Source organism: Pygocentrus nattereri, chromosome 1, assembly GCF_015220715.1.
Source record: "Pygocentrus nattereri isolate fPygNat1 chromosome 1, fPygNat1.pri, whole genome shotgun sequence".
Classification (NCBI taxonomy): Eukaryota; Metazoa; Chordata; class Actinopteri; order Characiformes; family Serrasalmidae; genus Pygocentrus; species Pygocentrus nattereri.
In genome coordinates this window covers 18642909-18662114 of record NC_051211.1, presented here as the reverse complement: position 1 = coordinate 18662114, position 19206 = coordinate 18642909, and the positions used below count along the sequence as shown (strand labels likewise).

General features: G+C 45.2%; 1 protein-coding gene across 9 annotated transcripts in view; it reads left to right on the top strand.

The window, feature by feature from the left end:
* Window positions 1–19206, top strand: part of LOC108438299 — a 250795-nt gene that overhangs the window by 213205 nt on the left and 18384 nt on the right. The window lies entirely within an intron of this gene.

Here is a 19206-nt window from a genome sequence, read left to right as displayed (position 1 = left end):
CACATATAATGATCCAAGTATTCCTTGTTTGGAGAAATTACTCTTTTAGCATTTATCTAATAGAAATCATTCTAACTAGAGTGTTTAAGGATAATAATTTAATTCAAAAACAGATTTCAAAATCCACTTTTAGATACTCCATCACCAGAAGCTTTTTGGAAGAGTTCCATGAAAGAATGTCATTCAGACTATAAAGAAAATTGTGTGATGTGGTCAGATGAATTTTAACTTGTGGTCATGCACACTATTGCTACATTCAGTGACAAAAAACTGCATAGAATGAAAAGCACCTGGTATCCACTATCAAATATGAAAGTTGATCATTGGTTGTAAAAATCAGTTTCATAATTGTAGTAAATCTGTCTTGACCTTATCAACAAGATTATGAACCCAAACACACACCAAAATCCACACAGAAGTTTACCAGAACACACAATGTTTTACAATGGCTCTCTTAGTCTTCAGACTTGATGCTAGTTAAAAAGACCTGTAGTGAACTGCCCTCTTCAGTACACACAAGACCCAAGAATATTAAGAACTGATAATGTTCTGCATTGAGTAGAACTCCAAGATCCTTACACAAGTATTATCTAACCTTGTTAAGCATAGCAATAATCAGCTTAGTTTTGTTATTACCCCCTAATGCCACTAAACCAAGCCAGAAGTAAATTTTACTGGTTTGCTTTAAAATATTAAACTTATGGGTACATTTTCATGAAAGGTGCCAATAATTCTGTAGTTGCCTGCATGCCATATTAGCATATTTGGCTGTCTGAACAAAACCATCCATCCATCCATCCATCCATCCATCCATCCATCCATCCATCCATCATCTTCCGCTTCTCCGGGGTTCGGGTCACGGGGGCAGCATCATGAGCAATGAGGCCCAGACCTCCCTTTCCCCAGCCACTTCCACTAGCTCCCTGGGAGGGATTCCGAGGCGCTCCCAGGCCAGCTGGGCGATATAGTCACGCCAGCGTGTCCTGGGTCTTCCCCGGGGTCTCCTCCCCGGTGGACTTGCCTGTGACACCTCCCAAGGGAGGCGTCCAGGAGGCATCCTAACCAGATGCCCGAACCACCTCAACTGGCTCCTCTCGACGTGGAGAAGCAGCGGCTCTACTTTGAGTCCCTCCCGGATGACCGAACTTCTCACCCTATCTCTAAGGGAGAGTCCAGCCACCCTGCGGAGGAAACTCATTTCGGCCGCTTGTATTCGCGATCTCGTTCTCTTCGGAGCTTTTACCCAAAGCTCATGACCATAGGTGAGGGTGGGAACGTAGATCGACCAGTAAATCGAGAGCCTTGCCTTATGGCTCAGCTCTTTCTTTACCACAACAGACCGGTAAAGAGCCCGCATCACTGCTGACCCAGCACCAATCCGCCTGTCAATCTCCCGCTCCCTTGTACCATCACTCGTGAACAAGACCCCGAGATACTTGAACTCCTCCACTTGAGGCAAGAGCTCATCCCCGACCCAGAGAGGGCTCTCCACCCTTTCACGCGTGAGAACCATGGCCTCTGATTTGGATGTACTGATCCTCATCCCGGCCGCTTCACACTCGGCTGCAAACCGATCCAGTGAAAGCTGAAGTTCACGGCCTGATGTCCCCAATAGGACCACATCATCTGCAAACAGCAGCGATGTGACCCTGAGGTCACCAAACCGGACACCCTCCATCCCCTGACTGCGCCTAGAAATTCTATCCATAAAAATTATGAATAGAATCGGTGACAAAGGGCAGCCCTGACGGAGTCCAACTCTCACTGGAAACAAGTCTGACTTACTGCCGGCCATGCGAACCAAACTCCTGCTTTGTTTGTACAGGGCCTGAATGGCTCGTAGCAAAGAGCCATGTACCCCGTACTCCCGAAGCACCTCCCACAGAATACCCCGGGGAACACAGTCGAATGCCTTCTCCAAATCCATAAAGCACATGTGGACTGGTTGGGCAAACTCCCATGAACCCTCCAGAATCCTGGAGAGGGTAAAGAGTTGGTCCAGTGTTCCACGACCAGGGCGGAACCCGCACTGCTTCTCCTGAATCCGAGGTTCGACTATGAGTCGGACTCTCTTCTCCAGTACCCCTGCATAGACCTTGCCAGGGAGGCTGAGGAGTGTGATTCCCCTGTAGTTGGAACACACCCTCCGGTCCCCTTTTTTAAAAAGAGGCACCACCATCCCAGTCTGCCAATCCAGTGGCACCACCCCCGATGTCCACGCAATGTTGAAAAGGCGTGTCAGCCAAGACAGCCCCACAACATCCAGAGCCTTGAGGAACTCGGGACGGATCTCATCCACCCCTGGAGCCCTGCCGCCAAGGAGCTTTTTAACTACCTTAGCAACTTCGGCCTCGGTAATGGACAAGCCTATTCCCGTGTCCCCAGACTCTGCCTCCTCACTGGAGAACGTGTTGGTGGGATTGAGAAGGTCCTCAAAGTATTCCTTCCACCGCCCAATTACGTCTTCAGTCGAAGTCAGCAGCACACCATCTCCACTGTATACAGTGCTAGTGGCACACTGCTTTCCCCTACTGAGTCGCCTGATGGTTTGCCAGAATCTTTTCGGAGCTGACTTAAAGTCACTTTCCAAGGCCTCACCGAACTCTTCCCACACCCAGGTTTTTGCCTTGCCAACGACTGAAGCCGCAGATCGCTTGGCCTGTCGATACCTGCCAGCTGCCTCTGGTGTCCTACAGGCCAACCATGTCCGGTAGGACTCCTTCTTCAGCTTGACGGCATCTCTCACCTGGGGTGTCCACCACCGGGTTCGAGGATTACCGCCCCGACAGGCACCAACTACCTTGCAACCACAGCTACAGTCAGCCGCTTCAACAATGGAGGAGCGGAACATGGCCCATTCTAAGTCAAAGTCCCCCACCTCCCCCGATATCTGGTCAAAGTTCTGACGGAGGTATGAGTTGAAGATCAATCTGACAGGTTCTTCTGCCAGACGTTCCCAGCAAACCCTCACTATACGTTTGGGTTTGCCTGGTCTGACCGGCATCTTCCCCCACCACCTGATCCAACTCACCACCAGGTGGTGATCAGTTGACAGCGCAGCTCCTCTCTTTACCCGAGTGTCCAATACACATGGCTGCAAGTCCGCTGACACGACTACAAAGTCAATCATTGAACTGCGGCCTAGGGTGTCCTGGTGCCATGTGCACTTATGGACATCCTTGTGTTCAAACATGGTGTTCATTATGGACAAACTGTGGTTTGCACAGAAGTCCAAAAACTGAACACCACTTGGGTTCAGATCAGAGAGGCCATTCCTCCCAATCACACCCCTCCAGGTCTTACTGTCATTGCCCACGTGAGTGTTGAAGTCCCCCAGTAGGACAATCGAGTCTCCAGGAGGAGCACTTTCAAGCACCCCTCCCAAGGACTCTATGAAGGCTGGGTATTCTGAACTGCTGTTCGGTGCATAAGCAGAGACAACAGTCAGGACCCGTTCCCCAACCCGAAGGCGTAGGGAAGCTACCCTCTCGTCCACCGGGGAAAACCCCAACATACAGGCGCTGAGTCGAGGGGCTATGAGAAAGCCCACACCTGCCCACCGCCTCTTACCATGGGCAACTCCAGAAAAGAATCAGAACGCCAAGGCCCACGCCTTCGGACACTGCCCTGTAGCTCCTTCGGGCTGGGCCCGGCAGGGCACCATGAGTGAATGCCCGGCCACCAGACGCTCGCTGGCGAGCCCCTCCCCCAGGCCTGGCTCCAGGGTGGGGCCCCGGTAACCCTGAACCGGGCAGGGTACACAAGTCCTTCCTTTTTGGTTTCATAGGGGTGATTATGGATCACACTTTGTCTGGCCTGTCACCTAGGACCAGTTTGCCATGGGAGTCCCTACCAGGAGCTTTTGCTGCAGACAACATAGCTCCTAGGATCATTCAAGCACACAAACCTCTCCACCATGATAAGGTGGTGATCCATGGAGAGGCTGAACAAAACCATTTTTCATTTTTTGATGTAGTTTGAAAATGCCTTTTACATTATGTCAAAAATTCTTGAAGTTTTTTTTCCTTTTTCTGTGAAGTTAGAGCTTTAGAGAGTTTTTGTTCTGACAGCACTAACATATTTCCTTTATATTTGTCCTTTACTGTCATACGTGTGACATATATGGCAATTTATGTGCATATACCTTTATTAGGTACACCTAGTAAAAGGTGGGACCCTTTTTGGCTTCACCCTCTTTGGTGCTATATAGAAGCAGTTGTATTTTTATGTCTATTTTTATAGTTCAATTTTTATATGTCTATGTGGAACTGCATACAACACATTCTTCATCAATCTGAAGAACCATCAACACATGAAATGGTTCAATATAGATTTCATGGTTCTAAATAGAACCATCGCCTTTAGTGCAAGTCGAGGTGAGATGGAAGGAACCTGCAGTTAGCCCTTTTTACTGCACTGGGCTTGCTCTTGAGCGCCACTGCGAGCTTGCCATAGCTTGAGTGAGCCTTGAGAGCAGCCGAATAGGTTCTGTTTCTGCTTGTTCCTCCAGGTTGGTGCAGCAATCCATCGCCCAAGTTCCTGATCCCGTAGCCACTACCCGCAGCACGCCTATTCCCGTGGCCACTACCCCTAGGCACGCCTGTTCCCATGGTTGCACCTCGTGGCAAGCCTTTTCCCATGGCCGCACCCCGCCGCAAGCCTGTGCATCTGGACCCGCCACCAGTCACTGTTCCTCCAGACCCACCACCAGTCGCCGAGGACGTCACTGCAGGCCCACCTGCCTCAGAGGACATAGCTGCAGGCCTGTCTGCCTCCAAGGACACCTCAGCCCCTTTCTTCCTGCCAGTCCCACCCTCACCAGTGTCTGTTGCTCCCCGTGGGCCTCCTGTTCCTCCTGCGTCTGCTTCCTGTGGGCCTCCTGTTCTGCCTGTGTCTGTTGCTATGTCCCGTGTTTCGCCTTTTCCTTTCTTTTTGCCCTCCTTTGTTCCCTGTGTTGTCTTGATCCATGCTTTAGTGTCTGTGCCCATGCCTGTTCCTGTTGTGGTTCCTGTTCCTGTTTCTCCTTCTGTTTCTGTCCTAGTGTCTGTCTGTGTGTCGGTTTCTGTGCCCCTGTCTGTTTTGCTTCTGGTTCCATTGTCTTTTCAAGTTTCAAGTTTATTTGTCATTTGCAAAACATGTCAGGACATTTATCCTTTGAAATGCTTGTGGTGAGGCTCAGGTAATCACTATACAGAAAGTAAATAAGCAACGTAAAATATATACTGCTCAAAAAAATAAAGGGAACACTTAAACAACACAATATAACTCCAAGTAAATCAAACTTCTGCAGGTGGGGACCACAGACCACTTCTCAGTACCTATGCTTTCTTTGGTCACTTTTGAATGTTGGTGGTGCTTTCACACTCGTGGTAGCATGAGACGGACTCTACAACCCACACAAGTGGCTCAGGTAGTGCAGCTCATCCAGGATGGCACATCAATGCGAGCTATGTTAAGAAGGTTTGCTGTGTCTGTCAATGTAGTGTCCAGAGGCTGGAGGTGCTACCAGGAGACAGGCTAGTACACCAGGAGATGTGGAGGAGGCTGTAGGAGGGCAACAACCCAGCAGCAGGACCGCTACCTCTGCCTCTCTGCAAGGAGGAACAGGACGAGCACTGCCAGAGCCCTGCAAAATGAACTCCAGCAGGCCACAAATGTGCATGTGTCTGCACAAATGGTCAGAATCCGACTCCACACTAAGCACATGTGACAGACGTTACAGAGTTGCAGCGGAGAGTGATCTGCTGCCTGCAACATCCTTCAGCATGACCGGTTTGGCAGTGGGTCAGTAATGGTGTGGGGTGGCATTTCTTTGGAGGGCCGCACAGCCCTCCATGTGCTCGCCCGAGGTAGCCTGACTGCCATTAGGTACCGAGATGAGATCCTCAGACCCCTTGTGAGACCATGTGAGAGCGACAGAGAGCACCACAGCTTAGAACTTCAGATTGAGCAGCGTTCAACTTTCACTTTAATAATTAACACTTTCAGACCGCTAAACCCTCACGCCTTTTCCCTCTTTTTGTTTTCTCCCTCTCTCTTTCTATTTCTTCTCTTACACAGGTTTCAACATGGCGTCTTCCCAGGACCGAGCTCTCCAGGCCCTGAGCTCTGAGTTGGCCCGGCTGGACCGTCACATCACCGCCCTCCTGAAGAGGCAGGACGAGCTCCTTCAGTGGAAGTCGCAGCTCGAAGCCTCCTGGGAAGTTTCCCCCTCGGTGGTCGCGCCAGCCTCGTCTCTTCGTACACCGGGAGACGCCGTTCTCACGCCAGCCCCAGCCCCACCTGGTCCCTGGGAACGCCAGCGCCGCAGACGGCCTTCCAGACCTTCACCGCCACCCCAGCCGGTCTTCACCTCCTGCAACCGTTTCGCCGCCCTCAGCTCACCGCCTACGCCTTCACCTACGCCTCGGGCCCCGTCGCCCGCCCCAGCGCCTCGGCGCTCTGCACAGGACTCGGTTTATGTTATTGGTAGCTCTATTGTCCGCCATGTTAGAGTAAGAGGTGTAAACAGCCGCGCCACTGTCTCCTGTTTTCCAGGTGCATGGGTTTTAGACATCGCCAAGTAGCTCCCCTCAGCCCTCCGCAGACGCGACGCCTTCGGGACCGTGGTTATCCACGTCGGGACCAACGACATCTCCGACCGGCGCAGCGAGGTCCTGAAGGAGCACTACCAGATGCTACTGGTTCAGCAGGCTCTTCGCGCTGCAGTCCTGGCTCCGCGGCTGGTGCGCCTGCAACGGTTTGGGCTACGTGGACAACTGGTCTTCGTTTTGGGAGCAGCCAGCGCTCTACCGGAGGGATGGGCTTCACCCTAGTCCTCTGGGGTCCGTCGTCCTCTCACGGAACATCGAGAGGGCCATCCGCTGACTTCAAAGCGGCCACGTAAGTAGCGGCAAAAATAGAAATGTTACTGTTCACCATGCTAGTGTTACTGCTAGAAATAAGCCGATTGCTAGCACTTCTACAAATGCTTATTGTGTAAATACAATTGAGACTGTGTCTGTTCCCCGAATAAAACAACACATCAAAAAGCCTCGAAACGTTTGCCTTAGTAACCTCATTAATATCAGACCAGTTACACCAGTTTACAACGACCGCACGTTTGGTCTAAAACTAGGACTGCTTAACATTAGATCCCTGGCATCTAAAGCCATTATTGTAAATGAAATTATTACAGATCATGATTTTGATGCTCTGTCCCTGACAGAAACGTGGATTAGACCCGATGAGTACCTTAGTCTAAATGAAGCCACTCCCGCAGGCTACAGCTATGCACACAGCCCCCGTTTAAGCGGTCGGGGTGGAGGTATAGCAACCATCCATGCTAAAGCTTTAGGCATGAACCAGAAAGCAGGACCTACATTTTCTTCTTTTGAAGTTCTTGTACTTAATATACTTGAGCAAGGAACAAATAAACATTCATTTCTATTAATCACAATTTACAGGCCACCCGGTCCGTATTCTCAGTTCTTACAAGAATTCTCTGAGTTTCTATCAAGCCTAATAACGTTTTCAAGTAAAATATTAATTGTCGGAGATTTTAATATCCACATCGACAACCCTCACGACACACTAAGTAAGGCATTCATATCTATCATAGACTCCATGGGATTCACCCAAATTATAAAAGGGCCCACACACCACCTCAACCACACTCTAGACTTAATACTGACCTTTGGTGTAGACATAGATAACTTAGCCATTCTCCCCCAGAGCACAGCCGTCTCTGACCATTACTTAATCTCATACAAAATCCAGTTTAGTGGTAATGTGCGCTCATCACCATGCTATCAGGTTAAGAGGACTATAACTTCCTCCACAGCTGGCAGCTTTATCAGAAACCTCCCGCAGTTATCAACTTCAGTCAGCTGTCCATCTGATCCTACTGAATTAGATATTATGACCAAATTCCTAGAGGATACTCTTCGATCTACGTTAGACAGTGTAGCTCCATTAAAAAGCAAAATAGTATGGCAGAAAAAGCTCGCCCCGTGGTATAATGATCACACTCGAACTTTAAAACAGACTGCCAGGCAACTAGAGCGAAAATGGCGTCTGACTAAATTAGAAGTGTTCCAGACGCCTGGAAGGAGAGCCTTATAGACTATAGAAGAGCCCTTACTTCAGCACGTTCAGCCTATCTCTCCTCTCTCATAGAAAACAATAAGAACAATCCCAGACTACTATTTAGCACAATTTCTATACTAACAGAGAACAAAAGAGTCACTGAACCCCAGTTGCCATCAGCCTATAGCAGCAATGATTTTATGAATTTCTTTAGTGATAAAATCGAAAAAATTAGACAGAAAATTCTGAACACACAGTTAAATTCCACAAACCTGGTGGCTTATAATTCCAGTCTAGACCCTGAGAATATTAGAGTCACTCCAGATAGGCTGGAATCGTTTACATTACTCCAAGAAAATGAACTAATCAAAATAGTCTCTTCTGCAAAACCATCGACCTGTATTCTGGACCCAATTCCTACAGGTCTACTCAAGGAAATCTTACCAGAAATAACTAAGCCTATTCTGTCAATAATAAACTCCTCTCTTAGCCTCGGATATATCCCAAAAACTTTTAAACTTGCAGTAATTAGACCGCTGATTAAGAAAGCTAACCTCGATCCCTGTGAACTATCAAATTATAGACCCATCTCAAATCTCCCCTTCATATCTAAGATCCTGGAAAAAGTGGTAGCAAAACAATTAAGCCCTTATTTGCATAGGAATAATCTACACGAAAAATTTCAGTCTGGTTTTAGGCCACATCATAGTACAGAAACAGCATTAGTAAAAATTATAAATGATCTTCTATTATTCACGGACCAAGGAAATGTGTCGTTGTTAGTCCTCCTTGACCTTAGTGCAGCATTCGACACAATAGACCACTCTATCCTACTAGATAGACTAGAAAACCTTGTAGGGGTAACAGGAACAGCTCTTTCCTGGTTCAGGTCCTACCTCACCGATCGATATCAGTTTGTTAATGTAAAGGGTGAATCATATGTTCGTGCAAAAGTAATGTATGGTGTTCCACAAGGCTCTGTTTTAGGACCTATATTATTTACAATATATATGCTACCACTAGGCACCATTATCAGTAAACACGGCATAAATTTCCACTGTTATGCAGATGACACCCAGTTATATATATCAAGTAAGCCGGATGATAAAATTAAACTTGGCAAGATTGAGGACTGTATAAAAGACATAAAAGATTGGATGTCAAATCATTTTCTGTTACTTAACTCAGATAAAATAGAGGTCCTGCTTCTTGGTTCAAAATTAGCCAGAAACAGACTGTCTAACTCAACACTAAAACTTAACAATCTCTCAGTTTCATCAAGCCTATCTGTTAAAAATCTTGGTGTCATGATAGAAGCTGATCTCTCCTTCGACACACATATAACTAATATTACTAGAACAGCTTTCCTGCATCTCTGCAATATTGCTAAATTAAGAAATTCATTATCTCTACAGGATGCAGAAAAGCTAGTTCATGCATTTATCACTTCAAGGCTAGATTATTGTAATGCCCTGCTGTCTGGATGTCCCAGCAAAAGCCTTAACAAGCTTCAGCTAGTCCAGAACGCTGCAGCCAGAGTCCTCACAAGAACTAGGAAGTTTGACCATATTAGTCCAGTTTTATCAGCCCTGCACTGGTTACCAGTTAAATTTCGCATTGATTATAAAACTATATTACTGACATATAAAGCTCTAAACGGGCTCGCCCCTCAGTACCTGAGTGAGCTCCTCTCCCACTATGAACCATCACGCCTACTTAGATCACAAGGTGCTGGCTTACTACTGGTACCTAGAATTAATAAAGTTACATCAGGGGGGAGAGCTTTCTCATACAAAGCCCCCCAGCTCTGGAATAATCTTCCTGCTAATGTTCGGGAATCAGACACAGCCCCAATCTTTAAGTCTAGGCTAAAAACTTATTTGTACAGTGAAGCATTTGGTGACTAGTCTTCCCTGTCAGGTCTAGACCTGCTGGAGTCTACACTGCTCTGTTTTACTGTAATCTGTGGTCAGCCACTCTTTACAGTACTAACTCTGTTTTTTTCTTTCCTTTCTCTGCCGAGCTGATCAGCTGCCCATCCTGTGCGCCTGATGCTGTTGCCTCTACTGCCTTGATTGGTGCCGTTGCTCACCAGCCTTCTGGACCGGTTTGACCACCACTGAGCTTCTTGCTGTACAGCGCTGTGCAGTCCTCACCCTCAGATCTTTTCTTTTCCAACTTTACTATAATACTTCATACTAATAATGTTTGCTATCCGGTGTCGACCATAGGAGGATGGGTTCCCCTTCTGAGTCTTGGTTCCTCTCAAGGTTTCTTCCTCTTTTAGGGAGTTTTTCCTTGCCACCGTCGCCGCTGGCTTGCTCATGGGGGCTCAGACCCGGATTTTCTTTCTTCTTTTCTCTTCTCTCTGTAATACTGATTGTTCTGTAAAGCTGCTTTATGACAACACCTGTTGTAAAAAGCGCTTTATAAATAAATTTTGCTTGCTTGCTTTGCATATGCTGGTGCTGTTGGCCCTGGGTTCCTCCTAATTCAGGACAATGCTAGACCTCATGTGGCTGGAGTGTGTCAGCAGTTCCTGCAAAATGAAGGCATTGAAGCTATGGACTGGCCCACCCATTCCTCAGACCTGAATCCGACTGAGCACATCTGGGACATCATGTCTCATTCCATCCTTTGCACCACAGACTGTCCAGGAGATGGCAGATGCTTTAGTCCAGGTCTGGGAGGAGATCCCTCAGGAGACCATCCGCCACCTCATCAGGAGCATGCCCAGGCATTGAAGAGAGGTCATACAGGCACGTGGAGGCCACACACAATACTGAGCCTCATTTTGACTTGTTTTAAGGACATTACATCAAAGTTGGATCAGCCTGTAGTATGTTTTTCCACTTTAATTTTGTGTGTGACTAAATCCAGGCCTGCATTGGTTAATAAATTTGATTTCCATTGATGATTTTTGTGTGATTTTGTTGTCAGCACATTCAACTGTGTACAGAACAAAGTATTCAGTGAGAATATTTCATTCATTCAGATCTAGGATGTGTTATTTGAATGTTCCCTTTATTTTTTTGAGCACTGTATATTTAAAAATATAATAATAATAATAAAAATAATAATAGAAAAAAAATATTAAATATGCACAAAATCCATTCATCCACCCTCAACCGCTTATCTGGGTCCTGCCTGAACTAACTCAACTGGCTTCTCTCAATATGGAGGAGCAGCGGCTCTACTCCAAGCCTAGGGAGAGCCTGGCGACCCTGCGGAGAAAGCTCATTTCAGCCACTTTTATCCTCGATCTCGTTCTTTCGGTCACTAGCCAAAGCTTGTGACCATAGGTGAGAGTCGGAACGTAGACTGACCAGTAAATTGACAGCTTCGCCTTCTGGCTCAGCTCTCTCCACCATGATGGACCAGTATAGGGTCCGCATTACTGCAGACACTGCACCAATCCACCTGTCAACCTCTCGCTCCATCCTTCCTTCACTCGTGAAGTTCCCAAGATATTTAAACTCCTCCACTTGGGGCAAGAATTCACTCCCGACCTGGACAGAGCATTCCACCCTTTTCCGACTGAGGACCATGGTCTCAGATTTAGAAGTGCTGATTTTCATCCCAGCCACTTCACACTCGGCTGCAAACTGGTCCAGAGAGAGCTGGAGGTCCTGGTCTGGTGACGCCAACAGGACCACATCATCCGCAAAAAGCAGATGTGAATCCTTCCCCAGAGGAGGCAGAGCTTGGAGATCCAAGCGAGGGTCCATCCATCACTCGGGCTGAGGTAGCCTGGAAAACTCCTTGGTGGCAGAGCACCGGGGGTGGATGAGATCCACCTGGAATTCCTGAGGGCTGTGGATGTTGTAGGGCTGTCTTGGCTGACATGCCTCTGCAACATAGCATGGACATCTGGGGCGGTCACCGTGGAATGGCAGACTGGGCTGGTGGTCCCGCATTTTAAGAAAGGGGACCGGAGAGTGTGTTCCAACTACCGGGGGATCACACTTCTCAGCATACCCGCTAAGAAGATAGTTGAATCTCAGCTACAAGAGGAACAATGTGGGTTTCACCCAGGTCGTGGAACACTGGACCAGCTTTTTAGCCTCACCAGGGTCCTGGAGGATGCATGGGAGTGCACAAAATCTAGAGAAATTATAAAATTATACATAAATTATAGTGAAATATACACAAAATATAGACAGAATATACACATAAGACATAGAGATAATTTTACATTTAAAGTGACGTGAGTGACTCTATTTTTCTTTAAAGTGGCTTAGTGTTAAGGTGTTATTGTCCATAGCAGAGATGATTATGGTATAATAATAATGCTGACAAAGTGACTGTCTGAAAATGGTAGTTGAGGATGGACCCACAGCTTCACAGCTTATTCAGAAGCCTGACAGCCTGTGGGTAGAAACTGTTCATTAACCAGGTTGTTCTAGCCTGGATGCTGCGCAACCTCCTGCCTGATGGCAAGATGGTGAACAGGCCGTGTGCTGGGTGGCTTCTGTCTGACTGGATCTTTTTTGTTCAAGATGTCAGTGCAACAGATCGGTAGTCATTTAGGCAGGTGACAGATGATTTCTTGGGGACTGGAACAATCGTGGTTTCCTTAAAGCACTTGGGAATCACTGACAGTCTTAAGGAGAGGTTAAAGACATCAGTGCAAACCTCAGCCAGCTGGTTGGCACATGCTTTAAGTACCCAGCTGTGGATGCTATCTGGACCAGGTGCTTGTGTGGGTTAACTGCCCTGAAGGATCGTACCACCTCAGACAGGGCAATGGCTAGAGCGCAGCTCTCCTCATCTGCTGGGAGTTTCTCAGCAGGTGAGGTTTTATTTGCCTCAAAATGAGCATAGAGCATTAAGTTCATCTGCAAGTGAGGAGGAAACCCCCTATCACAGATCACACCATCCTTGTAGTCAGTGATGGTGCGAAGGCCAATCCACATACATCTGAGATCAGAGCCAAGATAGCTGGATTCCCCTATGTCTGTGTAGCTCCTTTTGGCCAGCTTGATGGTCCTTTGAAGGTCATATCTGACCGTCTTGTAGCTAGCTGGGTCACCAAAGTTGTAGGCAGCAGCCCAAGCTCTTAGTTCGGCTCAAACTTCAGCATTAATCCAGGGTTTCTGGTTGGGAAATGATCTGACATTTATTTTTGGTACAATGTCTTCAGTGCATTTACTGATGTAGCTTGTGATGGAGTCAGTGTATTCATTGATTTCTGTGACAGCCGCATCACGGAACATCATCCAGTCTGTGGATTCAAAGTAGTCTTGAAAATGGCCTCCTCACTCCATTGATAGACTGATCTGAGAACTGGTTTTGCCTGTTTAAGTCTTTGTTTGTATGCGGTCAGGAGAAGAATAGAAGTGTGATCAGCTTTTCTGAGGGTAGGGCAGGGGAGGGGTTTGTAACTGTCCTTGATTGCGGTGTAGGAGTGGTCTAGAGTCTGTTCTCCTCAGGTGGGAAATTTAATATGCTGGTAGTATTTGGGCAGAACCTTCTTCAACTTTGCCCTGTTAAAGTCCCCAACCACAATAAAAGCAACCTCAGGGTGAACATTCTCAAGTCCATTAATGGTCTTGTACAAAACGTCCAACGCCCGTGACTTATCTGCCTGAGGTGGGATGTAGATGGTAGTAAGGATGACTGAGCTAAAGTCGAACTTTGACTGTTATGATTTCAATGTCTGGAGAGCAGTGACTGGCAAGAACCGCTACATCTCTTCCCCATCAAGAGTTCACAATAACACATACTCTGCCCCACCTCCTGTCCTGGCGGTAAGTGTTGAAGCCAGCTGGTGTGATGCCATTGTTTGGTGTTGTTGTGGAGAGACATGTCTCTGTGAGCGCTAAAACGCAGCAGCTCTCGATGCTGCTCTGATACCTGACCCAAGCATTCAGCTTGTCTACTTTGTTCTCCAGCGATTGAACATTTGCAAGCAGAATACTCGGAAGCAGATGGTTGAAGCTCCTTCACTCCTTGTCCTGTACAGTATCCTGGTGCGTCTGCCCCTCTTGCGCTTACTTGTGAAGGGGCAGCCTGAGTTCAGCCTCCAAGCATGAGTTTGCATTAAAGTCCACCTTGAGCGATGATTAGATGTTCAAAAGAGTTTGTTGATCATACTGAATGATCCCAAAAGTGGTTTGTGCAAAATACAAAGAAACAGCCTGGTCTGTGTTGCGTTCTTCTTTCCCCATCCTGTTGTGCCTTCTGCTATCACAATTGGCCTCTTCCAGTCCTGTCCATGTGGTGGTCCATGTGCTCATGTTGTGTTTACTTCCCAGTCCTGCCCCCTTGTTTTCCGACCCTGCACCTGATTGTTTCCACCTGTTTTACCACCTATGTCTTGTGAGTCATTGTTATCCATGTTGTTTTCCCCTGTGTGTTTGCTGGTCTTTGGATGGTTTGTAGTATATGGTATTGTTTGCTGTTTGTTTTTCTAACTTCTTGTAATTTGTTCTCTGTTGTGTTTAGCCTGTGTTTCTGTTTATCTTGTGGGCACCCCGAACTCTTCGTTTTGGCTCCTTGACCTTGGACTGTCTAGAACCTGATACTGGATTTGCACCTAATAAATCTAGGTTCTCTCAGCATGTGCGTCTGCTTCATTATCGCTCCCCAGCATTACACTCTGCAAATTGCACAACCTGCACACTTGATGCAATTCCCTCAAAATTACTCAAATAAGTACAACCAGTTATTATAAACCCTCTTTTAACTATAGTAAACTTGTCCTTTAGCCTGGACCATGTACCCAAAACTTTTAAACTAGCAGCCATCAAATCTCTGATCAAAAACCAAATCTTGATGTAAGTGTACTGTCTAATTACAGGCCTATTTATGACTTACCATTTATATCTAAGATCTTAGGAAAAGCTGTTGCCCAGCAACTTAGCTCATATCTACATAAGAACCATATATATGAAAATTTCCAATCTGGATTCAGGCCACATCACAGCACTGAGACAGCTCTAGTTAAGATAATTAATGATCTTCTTCTTGCCTCTGATCAAGGCGATGTATCTTTGTTAGTGCTTCTTGACCTCAGCACAGCTTAAGATACAACAGACCACAATATTCTCCTAGAAAGGCTAGAATACATGGTTGGAATCACAGGGACAGCCTTATCATGGTTCAAATCTTACTTAACAGAACGTTATCAGTTTGTCAGTGTAAACAATTTATCTTCCAATTATTCAAAAGTAAGATTTGGAATTCTGCAAGGCTCTATTTTATGACCATTATTATTTACACTATACATGTTACCATTAGGCACAGTTATAAGTAACCATGGATTTAACTTTCAGACGATACGTAACTGTACATATCCGCCAAGCCTGATGACAAATACAGATTAAAGAAAATAGAGGACTGTGTAAAAGATGTGAAAAGCTGGATGTTGTGTAACTTCCTCCTACTAAACAGTAACAAAACAGACGTTCTCCTTCTAGGTCCAAAATTGGCAAGAAATAAATGATCAGATGTAATTTTAAATCTCACTGACTCTCCAGTTACACCTACCTCAGCAGCAAAAAATGTTGGCGTCATAATTGATTCAAATTTATCATTTGATCAACACATAGGCAGCATCACTAGGACAGCTTTTTTTACATCTTCACAACATTGCCAAGATAAGAAATGCCTTATCCCTGCTTGACGGAGAAACATTAGTATATGCTTTTATTACTTCTAGGCTAGACTATTGTAATGCACTACTGTAAGGGTATACGAGCAGGAAGTCCAAAATGCTGCAGCCAGGGTCCTCAAAAAAACAAGAAAATTTGATCATATCAGTCCAGTGCTATCATCACTTCATTGGTTGCCTGTTAAATTCATAAGGTTGTAGATGGGGAAGAGCCTTCTCTTATAAAGCCTCCAAACTCTGGAATGATCTTCCAGAAAATGTTTGGGACTCAGACACAGTCTTAATTTTTAAATCTAGGCTGAAAACTCACTTTTTCAGTTTAGCTTGTGGTAGGTAATGTTCCCCCTTAGATAAAGGCAGCAGATGCAGATCCATGGACACAGGGAATTATAGTAAACTGAGACTCTGGTGCTGTCGTCCTGCTGCTCGCATGCAGTCACTCAGGTTTGTGGATGGTGGAGCGGAGTGACGCCAAAATGTTTGAGTGCTCTCAGGTCTGTGTGTCCTTCTGGTTCTCTCCTTTTAGTTAAGCTGTCATAGTCAGATATGCCGGAGTCATTCACCACTCTCTGGAAATGTTCACATTCCCTGCTTTACAGACAAACAAAGACAATAAAACAAATTTGATCTCCCTGCCTTTTTTCGAGTATACAACTGCCCACATGTCCGGCCGGACACTGAAGGATGACTAACTGTTGAGCTCTCCTGCTACCCACTTCAGACCAGCTGCCCACGCCCCAGCTACCGCCACCTGCCTTGGAAAACTACAGTGAAGTTTTCATAGACTCCTAGCTATTACTACTACTAATACTACTGTTATTAATATTAGTAGTATAACCATTTGTAGGTAGTTTACCAGAGGAGGATGGGTCCCCCTTGTGAACCTTGGTTCATCCCAAGGTTTCTTCCTCAGATCTGTGGGTGAGTTTTTCCTTGCCACTGTCGCCCCTGGCATGTTCACCTGGGGGTTTTTACATTCATGTTAAAATGTTGTCTTTTCTGGAATTCTGTGAAGCTGCTATGTGACAACATCAGTTGTAGAAAGGGCTATACAAATGGCTATGAATGATCCGGCCAAGGGGTGAGATGTAGATTTAAAAAAACAGGAGAGTGTTTATTACTAATTTTGCTTCCTTTTTCCTTCACCTTTAATGCAGTCATGAAGAATCCACCTTCACAACGCTGTCGGTGACAAAGAAATTGACCACACCTGTTGAGATCACCACATCTGTTAAGGGATGAGAATATTTCGCATAATGGTGTAGGATTCCGATATTCATTTTCTTGTTAATGTGATACAATCAAGCAAAAAAAAAAAGTTACTTAGAAACAAAGCATGAGCACAATCTTTATGGGCACCTCCCACCACCACAACCCATTGCCTTTGATATTTCTCATTTTAAAGTCTTTTGGCCTGCACCATGATCTCTTGGGTTTATTAAGTCTTAAGCAGAGGCACAGATTCTATAACACAAACCCACAATCTTACAACATTGTCTCCATCCTTAAAAGTATGCAGAGTCTGGGCCACATTGTTCAGTAGAATGTTTGCTACCAATTCTGAATGAAGCAGGAGGTTCCCTTATTCTTTGAAGTTTCAATGCCACATTAAATCTCAATGTTTTCATTTTACAATTTGAGGTGGCACGGAAATGTGAATAAAGCCAACTTCAGCTTCATGGAAAACGTGATATGTTTACTTGAAATGGTAAGAAACAAAAATATAATCTGTTCAGCCAATAGGAGAACTTTTCCATATGCGTGCTGTGCTGTTTTTGGGAAATTGCAATTATACTGGTAGGGAAAACAGCAAGAACAAATCAGCAACATGCTAGAGAAAGATAATAAAAGCTGCTTCTACACCTGAGAAAAGCTGATGGTAGATGGAGGAAATGTGGAGGTCATTACATGAAGAGAAGATTTTTAGTTAAGCCTTAAAGCAGTGATATGAATAGAAGAGAGAACAAAGATTTCACAGACATGAGTCTTTATTTATGACATCACCAAATCACAGCTTAGATGAAATAATAACTTACTATTTTAACTTTAGCTTCAGTCACTCCCTCACATTTCTGTTTTTGCTGTATCATCTAAACTGATGAGAGTGAAGCATCAGATCTGGTCTGTTGTGTATGAAGTCAACAGCCTGCTAGCCAGCAAGCTAACAACCGCGCACTTCATAGAGCCTGGTTAGCTTGGTAATATTAGCTTAGCTTGCTAATGTTAGCTACACTTGCAAAAACAGGTTAGTTAGCTAGCTAACCTAGATAACTAGCTAACAACACTAACAACTGTATTACACCCTAAAATGAAGTACAAATTCAACACATTCCAATTTCAAAATGGAAAAAATACTTTCTCTTATTTTTTGTGAGAGCATTAATCTAAACAAGGTGGCTAGTCTAACTACTATAGCGAGAAGGGTCTTTTGTGACTGTTAGCCAGTGGTGCTCATTTTTGTTTAAACATATAAAGTGTCTATTAACACATTATAGGATTAGGCTTTACTTAATGTAAATATTTTTTACTTAAAGTAATTTTACTTAAGCGTTGATGACGGCTCGGGCTTCAATACAGGTAGAATCTGACTCAGTACAGGTGGAATATGACTTGGTTCGGGTGGAATCTGACTCAGCACAGGTGGGATCTGCCCTTCTGTTTTTTGCCAAAACATCAGTTGCTGAGATTCTCCTGTACTCCTCCAAAATCCGGTGTGCCAAAACCTATACACCGCTGGACAGCAGCCGAGCTCTGTTAGCTGGGTTATTAACCTGTTAGCACGTTAGCTAGTGTTTTCTAGCTAACGACCGACTTGCTATAGGAAAATGAACTTAGCTAGTCCAGCTACAGAGAATGTAAAAAACAAACATAATAGAGTCTGTTAATGACTGTTTTTGTTAACTTTTGTAATGAAAAATATTTCTATATGTAGTTTTGTACACTGGGTATGATATACGCCCTTATGTAGCTCTGTGTTTTATAGACAATCAGTTGTATGCTACCAAAAGTAGCATACAAAAAGTAAAAACCAAAATCATTTTATTTCTGAGGCTTTTGGAGGGCCACACATTCAGGGAAGGCCTGTTTAGTCAGGTCCTTCATCATCCATGGTCCGACACTTAGTGCTGTAGTCAAGACCGCTAGATCCGAGTCTGAGTCAAGACTGAGACCAGGAGTGGCTGAGACAGAGACGAGACCGAGGTTAGTGCTGACTCGAGTGATGAGCTAAACTGTATGTCTAATGTTAATTATTCAGTTAACATTTAGGAATATAAGAACTGTAACAAATGATTATTTACTTTTTTTTTATTCCCTTATAATATTTGTGTTCTTTTATGTACCAAAAACAGTCATATTTTTTATTTTATGGACTATTTTCTAGCCTCTGTTTATGCCTTAGAATTGAACAGATGCTTAAGTTCAACCAGAACTTTTCTGGCTAAAGTGCCCTCCACAAATATACCTGGAGAACTGCAAGTCACGTCAATTTACATCTTTTTTTTTCTTTTTCACAATAATAATAA